The sequence below is a fragment of the Carassius gibelio genome, chromosome B22 (genome assembly GCF_023724105.1).
Source record: "Carassius gibelio isolate Cgi1373 ecotype wild population from Czech Republic chromosome B22, carGib1.2-hapl.c, whole genome shotgun sequence".
NCBI classification, from domain to species: domain Eukaryota; kingdom Metazoa; phylum Chordata; class Actinopteri; order Cypriniformes; family Cyprinidae; genus Carassius; species Carassius gibelio.
Window position 1 is genome coordinate 42,627,005 of NC_068417.1, and position 10,000 is coordinate 42,637,004.

Consider the following 10,000-nt stretch of genomic DNA (forward strand, 5'->3'; position numbering starts at 1 on the left):
CTGGTTAGTACTTTGATGAGAGACTGCCTAGGAATACCAGGTGCTTTAAGCTTTTGGGTTTTCTTTACTACTTATATAATGTACTGGCGATAAGATTGGCTGTTCTTTAAATAGCCCTCTCTTTGCAGTAGACTTCGCTTACGGCCATACCAACCTGGCTATGCCCGATCTCGTCTGATCTCGGAAGCTAAGCAGGTTTGGGCCTGGTTAGTACTTGGATGGGAGATCGCCTGGGAATACCAGGTGCTGTAAGCTTTTTGGACATTTTTCACTTAGTATATAATAATTTTGCCAAAAAATAGAGTCAATGCCCGATCTCTGAATCTTAGCAGGTTTAGGTCTGGTTAGTACTTTGATGAGAGACTGCCTGGGAATACCAGGTGCTTTAAGCTTTTGGGTTTTTTTTACTACTTATATAATGTACTGGCGATAAGATCGGCTGGTCTTTAAATAGCCCTCTCTTTGCAGCAGACTTCGCTTACGGCCATACCAACCTGGTTATGCCCAATCTCGTCTGATCTCGGAAGCTAAGCAGGTTTTGTCCTGGTTAGTACTTGGATGGGAGACCGCCTGGGAATACCAGGTGCTGTAAGCTTTTTGGACATTTTTCACTTAGTATATAATAATTTTGCCAAAAAATAGAGTCAATGCCTGATCTCTGAATATTAGCAGGTTTGGGCCTGCTTAGTACATGGATGGGAGACTGCCTGGGAATACCAGGTGTTTTAATCTTTTTGGAAAATTTCACGAATTATATAATAATCTTTCATAAAAAAAAAAAAAAAAAAGAGTCAATGCCCGATCTCTGAATCTTAGCAGGTTTAGGTCTGATTAGTACTTTGATGAGAGACTGCCTAGGAATACCAGGTGCTTTAAGCTTTTGGGTTTTCATTCCTACTTATATAATGTACTGGCGATAAGATTGGCTGGTCTTTAAATAGCCCTCTCTTTGCAGCAGACTTCGCTTACGGCCATACCATCCTGGCTATGCCTGATCTCGTCTGTTCTCGGAAGCTAAGCAGGTTTGGGCCTGGTTAGTACTTGGATGGGAGACCGCCTGGGAATACCAGGTGCTGTAAGCTTTTTGGAAATTTTTCACTTAGTATATAATAATTTTGCCAAAAAATAGAGTCAATGCCAATCTCTGAATATTAGCAGGTTTGGGCCTGGTTAGTACATGGATGGGAGACTGCCTGGGAATACCAGGTGCTGTAAGCTTTTTGGACATTTTTCACTTAGTATATAATAATTTTGCCAAAAAATAGAGTCAATGCCCGATCTCTGAATATTTGCAGGTTTGGGCCTGGTTAGTACATGGATGGGAGACTGCCTGGGAATACCAGGTGCTTTAATCTTTTTGGAAAATTTCACGAATTATATAATAATCTTTCATTTAAAAAAAAAAAAAAAAAAAAAAAAGAGTCAATGCCCGATCTCTGAATCTTAGCAGGTTTAGGTCTGGTTAGTACTTTGATGAGAGACTGCCTAGGAATACCAGGTGCTTTAAGCTTTTGGGTTTTCTTTCCTACTTAAATAATGTACTGGCGATAAGATTGGCTGGTCTTTAAATAGCCCTCTCTTTGCAGCAGACTTCGCTTACGGCCATACCAACCTGGCTATGCCGGATCTCGTCTGATCTCGGAAGCTAAGCAGGTTTGGGCCTGGTTAGTACTTGGATGGGAGACCGCCTGGGAATACAAGGTGCTGTAAGCTTTTTGGACATTTTTCACTTAGTATATAATAATTTTGCCAAAAAATAGAGTCAATGCCTGATCTCTGAATATTAGCAGGTTTGGGCCTGCTTAGTACATGGATAGGAGACTGCCTGGGAATACCAGGTGTTTTAATCTTTTTGGAAAAGTTCACGAATTATATAATAATCTTTCATAAAAAAAAAAAAAGAGTCAATGCCCGATCTCTGAATCTTAGCAGGTTTAGGTCTGATTAGTACTTTGATGAGAGACTGCCTAGGAATACCAGGTGCTTTAAGCTTTTGGGTTTTCATTCCTACTTATATAATGTACTGGCGATAAGATTGGCTGATCTTTAAATAGCCCTCTCTTTGCAGCAGACTTTGCTTACGGCCATACCATCCTGGCTATGCCCGATCTCGTCTGATCTCGGAAGCTAAGCAGGTTTGGGCCTGGTTAGTACTTGGATGGGAGACCGCCTGGGAATACCAGGTGCTGTAAGCTTTTTGGAAATTTTTCACTTAGTATATAATAATTTTGCCAAAAAATAGAGTCAATGCCAATCTCTGAATATTAGCAGGTTTGGGCCTGGTTAGTACATGGATGGGAGACTGCCTGGGAATACCAGGTGCTGTAAGCTTTTTGGACATTTTTCACTTAGTATATAATAATTTTGCCAAAAAATAGAGTCAATGCCCGATCTCTGAATATTTGCAGGTTTGGGCCTGGTTAGTACATGGATGGGAGACTGCCTGGGAATACCAGGTGCTTTAATCTTTTTGAAAAATTTCACGAATTATATAATAATCTTTCATTTAAAAAAAAAAAAAAAAAAAAAAAAAGAGTCAATGCCCGATCTCTGAATCTTAGCAGGTTTAGGTCTGGTTAGTACTTTGATGAGAGACTGCCTAGGAATACCAGGTGCTTTAAGCTTTTGGGTTTTCTTTACTACTTATATAATGTACTGGCGATAAGATTGGCTGTTCTTTAAATAGCCCTCTCTTTGCAGCAGACTTCGCTTACGGCCATACCAACCTGGCTATGCCCGATCTCGTCTGATCTCGGAAGCTAAGCAGGTTTGGGCCTGGTTAGTACTTGGATGGGAGATCGCCTGGGAATACCAGGTCCTGTAAGCTTTTTGGACATTTTTCACTTAGTATATAATAATTTTGCCAAAAAATAGAGTCAATGCCCGATCTCTGAATCTTAGCAGGTTTAGGTCTGGTTAGTACTTTGATGAGAGACTGCCTGGGAATACCAGGTGCTTTAAGCTTTTGGGTTTTCTTTCCTACTTATATAATGTACTGGCGATAAGATCGGCTGGTCTTTAAATAGCCCTCTCTTTGCAGCAGACTTCGCTTACGGCCATACCAACCTGGCTATGCCCAATCTCGTCTGATCTCGGAAGCTAAGCAGGTTTGGTCCTGGTTAGTACTTGGATGGGAGACCGCCTGGGAATACCAGGTGCTGTAAGCTTTTTGGACATTTTTCACTTAGTATATAATAATTTTGCCAAAAAATAGAGTCAATGCCTGATCTCTGAATATTAGCAGGTTTGGGCCTGCTTAGTACATGGATGGGAGACTGCCTGGGAATACCAGGTGTTTTAATCTTTTTGGAAAATTTCACGAATTATATAATAATCTTTCATAAAAAAAAAAAAAAAAAAGAGTCAATGCCCGATCTCTGAATATTAGCAGGTTTGGGCCTGGTTAGTACTTGGATGGGAGACCGCCTGGGAATACCAGGTGCTGTAAGCTTTTTGGAAATTTTTCACTTAGTATATAATAATTTTGCCAAAAAATAGAGTCAATGCCAATCTCTGAATATTAGCAGGTTTGGGCCTGGTTAGTACATGGATGGAAGACTGCCTGGGAATACCAGGTGCTGTAAGCTTTTTGGACATTTTTCACTTAGTATATAATAATTTTGCCAAAAAATAGAGTCAGTGCCCGATCTCTGAATATTTGCAGGTTTGGGCCTGGTTAGTACATGGATGGGAGACTGCCTGGGAATACCAGGTGCTTTAATCTTTTTGGAAAATTTCACGAATTATATAATAATCTTTCATTTAAAAAAAAAAAAAAAAAAAAAAAAAAAGAGTCAATGCCTGATCTCTGAATATTAGCAGGTTTGGGCCTGTTTAGTACATGGATGGGAGACTGCCTGGGAATATACTGCCTTTAATTATAATTTTGCATTATTGAGACACTGTTTTCCTAATGAATGTTGTTCAGTGCTTTGACGCAATGTATTTTGTTTAAAGCACTATATAAATAAAGGTGATTGATTGATTGATTGAATACCAGGTGCTGTAAGCTTTTTGGACATTTTTCACTTAGTATATAATAATTTTGCCAAAAAAAAGTCAATGCCCGATCTCTGAATATTTGCAGGTTTGGGCCTGGTTAGTACATGGATGGGAGACAGCCTGGGAATACCAGGTGCTTTAATCTTTTTGGAAAATTTCACGAATTATATAATAATCTTTCATTAAAAAAAAAAAAGAGTCAATGCCCGATCTCTGAATCTTAGCAGGTTTAGGTCTGGTTAGTACTTTGATGAGAGACTGCCTAGGAATACCAGGTGCTTTAAGCTTTTGGGCTTTCTTTCCTACTTATATAATGTACTGGCGATAAGATTGGCTGGTCTTTAAATAGCCCTCTCTTTGCAACAGACTTCGCTTACGGCCATACCAACCTGGCTATGCCCGATCTCGTCCGATCTCGGAAGCTAAGCAGGTTTGGGCCTGGTTAGTACTTTGATGGGAGACCGCCTGGGAATACCAGGTGCTGTAAACTTTTTGGACATTTTTCACTTAGTTTATAATAATTTTGCCAAAAAATAGAGTCAATGCCCGATCTCTGAATCTTAGCAGGTTTAGGTCTGGTTAGTACTTTGATGAGAGACTGCCTAGGAATACCAGGTGCTTTAAGCTTTTGGGTTTTCTTTACTACTTATATAATGTACTGGCGATAAGATTGGCTGTTCTTTAAATAGCCCTCTCTTTGCAGCAGACTTCGCTTACGGCCATACCAACCTGGCTATGCCCGATCTCGTCTGATCTCGGAAGCTAAGCAGGTTTGGGCCTGGTTAGTACTTGGATGGGAGATCGCCTGGGAATACCAGGTCCTGTAAGCTTTTTGGACATTTTTCACTTAGTATATAATAATTTTGCCAAAAAATAGAGTCAATGCCCGATCTCTGAATCTTAGCAGGTTTAGGTCTGGTTAGTACTTTGATGAGAGACTGCCTGGGAATACCAGGTGCTTTAAGCTTTTGGGTTTTCTTTCCTACTTATATAATGTACTGGCGATAAGATCGGCTGGTCTTTAAATAGCCCTCTCTTTGCAGCAGACTTCGCTTACGGCCATACCAACCTGGCTATGCCCAATCTCGTCTGATCTCGGAAGCTAAGCAGGTTTGGTCCTGGTTAGTACTTGGATGGGAGACCGCCTGGGAATACCAGGTGCTGTAAGCTTTTTGGACATTTTTCACTTAGTATATAATAATTTTGCCAAAAAATAGAGTCAATGCCTGATCTCTGAATATTAGCAGGTTTGGGCCTGCTTAGTACATGGATGGGAGACTGCCTGGGAATACCAGGTGTTTTAATCTTTTTGGAAAATTTCACGAATTATATAATAATCTTTCATAAAAAAAAAAAAAAAAAAGAGTCAATGCCCGATCTCTGAATATTAGCAGGTTTGGGCCTGGTTAGTACTTGGATGGGAGACCGCCTGGGAATACCAGGTGCTGTAAGCTTTTTGGAAATTTTTCACTTAGTATATAATAATTTTGCCAAAAAATAGAGTCAATGCCAATCTCTGAATATTAGCAGGTTTGGGCCTGGTTAGTACATGGATGGAAGACTGCCTGGGAATACCAGGTGCTGTAAGCTTTTTGGACATTTTTCACTTAGTATATAATAATTTTGCCAAAAAATAGAGTCAGTGCCCGATCTCTGAATATTTGCAGGTTTGGGCCTGGTTAGTACATGGATGGGAGACTGCCTGGGAATACCAGGTGCTTTAATCTTTTTGGAAAATTTCACGAATTATATAATAATCTTTCATTTAAAAAAAAAAAAAAAAAAAAAAAAAAAGAGTCAATGCCTGATCTCTGAATATTAGCAGGTTTGGGCCTGTTTAGTACATGGATGGGAGACTGCCTGGGAATATACTGCCTTTAATTATAATTTTGCATTATTGAGACACTGTTTTCCTAATGAATGTTGTTCAGTGCTTTGACGCAATGTATTTTGTTTAAAGCACTATATAAATAAAGGTGATTGATTGATTGATTGAATACCAGGTGCTGTAAGCTTTTTGGACATTTTTCACTTAGTATATAATAATTTTGCCAAAAAAAAGTCAATGCCCGATCTCTGAATATTTGCAGGTTTGGGCCTGGTTAGTACATGGATGGGAGACAGCCTGGGAATACCAGGTGCTTTAATCTTTTTGGAAAATTTCACGAATTATATAATAATCTTTCATTAAAAAAAAAACGAGTCAATGCCCGATCTCTGAATCTTAGCAGGTTTAGGTCTGGTTAGTACTTTGATGAGAGACTGCCTAGGAATACCAGGTGCTTTAAGCTTTTGGGCTTTCTTTCCTACTTATATAATGTACTGGCGATAAGATTGGCTGGTCTTTAAATAGCCCTCTCTTTGCAACAGACTTCGCTTACGGCCATACCAACCTGGCTATGCCCGATCTCGTCCGATCTCGGAAGCTAAGCAGGTTTGGGCCTGGTTAGTACTTTGATGGGAGACCGCCTGGGAATACCAGGTGCTGTAAACTTTTTGGACATTTTTCACTTAGTTTATAATAATTTTGCCAAAAAATAGAGTCAATGCCCGATCTCTGAATCTTAGCAGGTTTAGGTCTGGTTAGTACTTTGATGAGAGACTGCCTAGGAATACCAGGTGCTTTAAGCTTTTGGGTTTTCTTTACTACTTATATAATGTACTGGCGATAAGATTGGCTGTTCTTTAAATAGCCCTCTCTTTGCAGCAGACTTCGCTTACGGCCATACCAACCTGGCTATGCCCGATCTCGTCTGATCTCGGAAGCTAAGCAGGTTTGGGCCTGGTTAGTACTTGGATGGGAGATCGCCTGGGAATACCAGGTGCTGTAAGCTTTTTGGACATTTTTCACTTAGTATATAATAATTTTGCCAAAAAATAGAGTCAATGCCCGATCTCTGAATCTTAGCAGGTTTAGGTCTGGTTAGTACTTTGATGAGAGACTGCCTGGGAATACCAGGTGCTTTAAGCTTTTGGGTTTTCTTTCCTACTTATATAATGTACTGGCGATAAGATCGGCTGGTCTTTAAATAGCCCTCTCTTTGCAGCAGACTTCGCTTACGGCCATACCAACCTGGCTATGCCCAATCTCGTCTGATCTCGGAAGCTAAGCAGGTTTTGTCCTGGTTAGTACTTGGATGGGAGACCGCCTGGGAATACCAGGTGCTGTAAGCTTTTTGGACATTTTTCACTTAGTATATAATAATTTTGCCAAAAAATAGAGTCAATGCCTGATCTCTGAATATTAGCAGGTTTGGGCCTGCTTAGTACATGGATGGGAGACTGCCTGGGAATACCAGGTGTTTTAATCTTTTTGGAAAATTTCACGAATTATATAATAATCTTTCATAAAAAAAAAAAAGAGTCAATGCCCGATCTCTGAATCTTAGCAGGTTTAGGTCTGATTAGTACTTTGATGAGAGACTGCCTAGGAATACCAGGTGCTTTAAGCTTTTGGGTTTTCATTCCTACTTATATAATGTACTGGCGATAAGATTGGCTGGTCTTTAAATAGCCCTCTCTTTGCAGCAGACTTCGCTTACGGCCATACCATCCTGGCTATGCCTGATCTCGTCTGATCTCGGAAGCTAAGCAGGTTTGGGCCTGGTTAGTACTTGGATGGGAGACCGCCTGGGAATACCAGGTGCTGTAAGCTTTTTGGAAATTTTTCACTTAGTATATAATAATTTTGCCAAAAAATAGAGTCAATGCCAATCTCTGAATATTAGCAGGTTTGGGCCTGGTTAGTACATGGATGGGAGACTGCCTGGGAATACCAGGTGCTGTAAGCTTTTTGGACATTTTTCACTTAGTATATAATAATTTTGCCAAAAAATAGAGTCAATGCCCGATCTCTGAATATTTGCAGGTTTGGGCCTGGTTAGTACATGGATGGGAGACTGCCTGGGAATACCAGGTGCTTTAATCTTTTTGGAAAATTTCACGAATTATATAATAATCTTTCATTTAAAAAAAAAAAAAAAAAAAGAGTCAATGCCCGATCTCTGAATCTTGGCAGGTTTAGGTCTGGTTAGTACTTTGATGAGAGACTGCCTAGGAATACCAGGTGCTTTAAGCTTTTGGGTTTTCTTTCCTACTTAAATAATGTACTGGCGATAAGATTGGCTGGTCTTTAAATAGCCCTCTCTTCAATCAATCAATCAATCACCTTTATTTATATAGTGCTTTAAACAAAATACATTGCGTCAAAGCACTGAACAACATTCATTTGGAAAACAGTGTCTCAATAATGCAAAATGATAGTTAAAGGCAGTTCATCATTGAATTCAGCTATGTCATCTCTGTTCAGTTGAAATAGTGTCTGTTTTTATTTGCAATCAAGTCAATGATATCGCTGTAGATGAAGTGACCCCAACTAAGCAAGCCAGAGGCGACAGCGGCAAGGAACCGAAACTCCATCGGTGACAGAATGGAGAAAAAAACCTTGGGAGAAACCAGGCTCAGTTGGGGGGTCAGTTCTCCTCTGACCAGACGAAAACCAGTAGTTCAATTCCAGGCTGCAGCAAAGTCAGATTGTGCAGAAGAATCATCTGTTTCCTGTGGTCTTGTCCTGGTGCTCCTCTGAGACAAGGTCTTTACAGGGGATCTGTATCTGGGGCTCTAGTTGTCCTGGTCTCCGCTGTCTTTCAGGGCAGTAGAGGTCCTTTCTAGGTGCTTTTTGGACATTTTTCACTTAGTATATAATAATTTTGCCAAAAAATAGAGTCAGTGCCTGATCTCTGAATATTAGCAGGTTTGGGCCTGTTTAGTACATGGATGGGAGACTGCCTGGGAATATACTGCCTTTAATTATAATTTTGCATTATTGAGACACTGTTTTCCTAATGAATGTTGTTCAGTGCTTTGACGCAATGTATTTTGTTTAAAGCACTATATAAATAAAGGTGATTGATTGATTGATTGAATACCAGGTGCTGTAAGCTTTTTGGACATTTTTCACTTAGTATATAATAATTTTGCCAAAAAAAAGTCAATGCCCGATCTCTGAATATTTGCAGGTTTGGGCCTGGTTAGTACATGGATGGGAGACAGCCTGGGAATACCAGGTGCTTTAATCTTTTTGGAAAATTTCACGAATTATATAATAATCTTTCATTAAAAAAAAAAAAAGAGTCAATGCCCGATCTCTGAATCTTAGCAGGTTTAGGTCTGGTTAGTACTTTGATGAGAGACTGCCTAGGAATACCAGGTGCTTTAAGCTTTTGGGCTTTCTTTCCTACTTATATAATGTACTGGCGATAAGATTGGCTGGTCTTTAAATAGCCCTCTCTTTGCAACAGACTTCGCTTACGGCCATACCAACCTGGCTATGCCCGATCTCGTCCGATCTCGGAAGCTAAGCAGGTTTGGGCCTGGTTAGTACTTTGATGGGAGACCGCCTGGGAATACCAGGTGCTGTAAACTTTTTGGACATTTTTCACTTAGTTTATAATAATTTTGCCAAAAAATAGAGTCAATGCCCGATCTCTGAATCTTAGCAGGTTTAGGTCTGGTTAGTACTTTGATGAGAGACTGCCTAGGAATACCAGGTGCTTTAAGCTTTTGGGTTTTCTTTACTACTTATATAATGTACTGGCGATAAGATTGGCTGTTCTTTAAATAGCCCTCTCTTTGCAGTAGACTTCGCTTACGGCCATACCAACCTGGCTATGCCCGATCTCGTCTGATCTCGGAAGCTAAGCAGGTTTGGGCCTGGTTAGTACTTGGATGGGAGATCGCCTGGGAATACCAGGTGCTGTAAGCTTTTTGGACATTTTTCACTTAGTATATAATAATTTTGCCAAAAAATAGAGTCAATGCCTGATCTCTGAATATTAGCAGGTTTGGGCCTGCTTAGTACATGGATGGGAGACAGCCTGGGAATACCAGGTGCTTTAATCTTTTTGGAAAATTTCACGAATTATATAATAATCTTTCATAAAAAAAAAAAAAAAAAGAGTCAATGCCCGATCTCTGAATCTTAGCAGGTTTAGGTCTG

The 10,000-nt window shown here is 40.0% G+C and overlaps 16 non-coding genes across 16 annotated transcripts; all 16 read left to right on the forward strand.

The window, feature by feature from the left end:
• The first annotated feature begins 136 nt into the window (after positions 1-136).
• Positions 137-255, forward strand: LOC127995848 (5S ribosomal RNA). Its single transcript, XR_008168778.1, has one exon. It is a non-coding gene; the product is annotated as a 5S ribosomal RNA (ribosomal RNA).
• Positions 256-476: 221 nt separating this feature from the next.
• Positions 477-595, forward strand: LOC128005785 (5S ribosomal RNA). Its single transcript, XR_008178427.1, has one exon. It is a non-coding gene; the product is annotated as a 5S ribosomal RNA (ribosomal RNA).
• Positions 596-963: 368 nt separating this feature from the next.
• LOC128004240 (5S ribosomal RNA) lies at positions 964-1,082 on the forward strand. Its single transcript, XR_008176934.1, has one exon. It is a non-coding gene; the product is annotated as a 5S ribosomal RNA (ribosomal RNA).
• Positions 1,083-1,594: 512 nt separating this feature from the next.
• Positions 1,595-1,713, forward strand: LOC128004816 (5S ribosomal RNA). Its single transcript, XR_008177491.1, has one exon. It is a non-coding gene; the product is annotated as a 5S ribosomal RNA (ribosomal RNA).
• A 363-nt stretch (positions 1,714-2,076) lies between these two features.
• On the forward strand, positions 2,077-2,195 carry LOC127996287 (5S ribosomal RNA). Its single transcript, XR_008169198.1, has one exon. It is a non-coding gene; the product is annotated as a 5S ribosomal RNA (ribosomal RNA).
• A 513-nt stretch (positions 2,196-2,708) lies between these two features.
• LOC128003404 (5S ribosomal RNA) lies at positions 2,709-2,827 on the forward strand. Its single transcript, XR_008176128.1, has one exon. It is a non-coding gene; the product is annotated as a 5S ribosomal RNA (ribosomal RNA).
• Positions 2,828-3,048: 221 nt separating this feature from the next.
• On the forward strand, positions 3,049-3,167 carry LOC128003753 (5S ribosomal RNA). Its single transcript, XR_008176471.1, has one exon. It is a non-coding gene; the product is annotated as a 5S ribosomal RNA (ribosomal RNA).
• Positions 3,168-4,373: 1,206 nt separating this feature from the next.
• On the forward strand, positions 4,374-4,492 carry LOC127996563 (5S ribosomal RNA). The gene has a single exon (XR_008169464.1). It is a non-coding gene; the product is annotated as a 5S ribosomal RNA (ribosomal RNA).
• A 221-nt stretch (positions 4,493-4,713) lies between these two features.
• Positions 4,714-4,832, forward strand: LOC128003405 (5S ribosomal RNA). Its single transcript, XR_008176129.1, has one exon. It is a non-coding gene; the product is annotated as a 5S ribosomal RNA (ribosomal RNA).
• Positions 4,833-5,053: 221 nt separating this feature from the next.
• On the forward strand, positions 5,054-5,172 carry LOC128003754 (5S ribosomal RNA). The gene has a single exon (XR_008176472.1). It is a non-coding gene; the product is annotated as a 5S ribosomal RNA (ribosomal RNA).
• Positions 5,173-6,377: 1,205 nt separating this feature from the next.
• LOC127996564 (5S ribosomal RNA) lies at positions 6,378-6,496 on the forward strand. The gene has a single exon (XR_008169465.1). It is a non-coding gene; the product is annotated as a 5S ribosomal RNA (ribosomal RNA).
• Positions 6,497-6,717: 221 nt separating this feature from the next.
• LOC127995850 (5S ribosomal RNA) lies at positions 6,718-6,836 on the forward strand. The gene has a single exon (XR_008168780.1). It is a non-coding gene; the product is annotated as a 5S ribosomal RNA (ribosomal RNA).
• Positions 6,837-7,057: 221 nt separating this feature from the next.
• On the forward strand, positions 7,058-7,176 carry LOC128006099 (5S ribosomal RNA). Its single transcript, XR_008178732.1, has one exon. It is a non-coding gene; the product is annotated as a 5S ribosomal RNA (ribosomal RNA).
• A 362-nt stretch (positions 7,177-7,538) lies between these two features.
• Positions 7,539-7,657, forward strand: LOC128000756 (5S ribosomal RNA). The gene has a single exon (XR_008173534.1). It is a non-coding gene; the product is annotated as a 5S ribosomal RNA (ribosomal RNA).
• A 1,650-nt stretch (positions 7,658-9,307) lies between these two features.
• LOC127996565 (5S ribosomal RNA) lies at positions 9,308-9,426 on the forward strand. Its single transcript, XR_008169466.1, has one exon. It is a non-coding gene; the product is annotated as a 5S ribosomal RNA (ribosomal RNA).
• A 221-nt stretch (positions 9,427-9,647) lies between these two features.
• On the forward strand, positions 9,648-9,766 carry LOC127995851 (5S ribosomal RNA). The gene has a single exon (XR_008168781.1). It is a non-coding gene; the product is annotated as a 5S ribosomal RNA (ribosomal RNA).
• Positions 9,767-10,000: the final 234 nt, after the last annotated feature.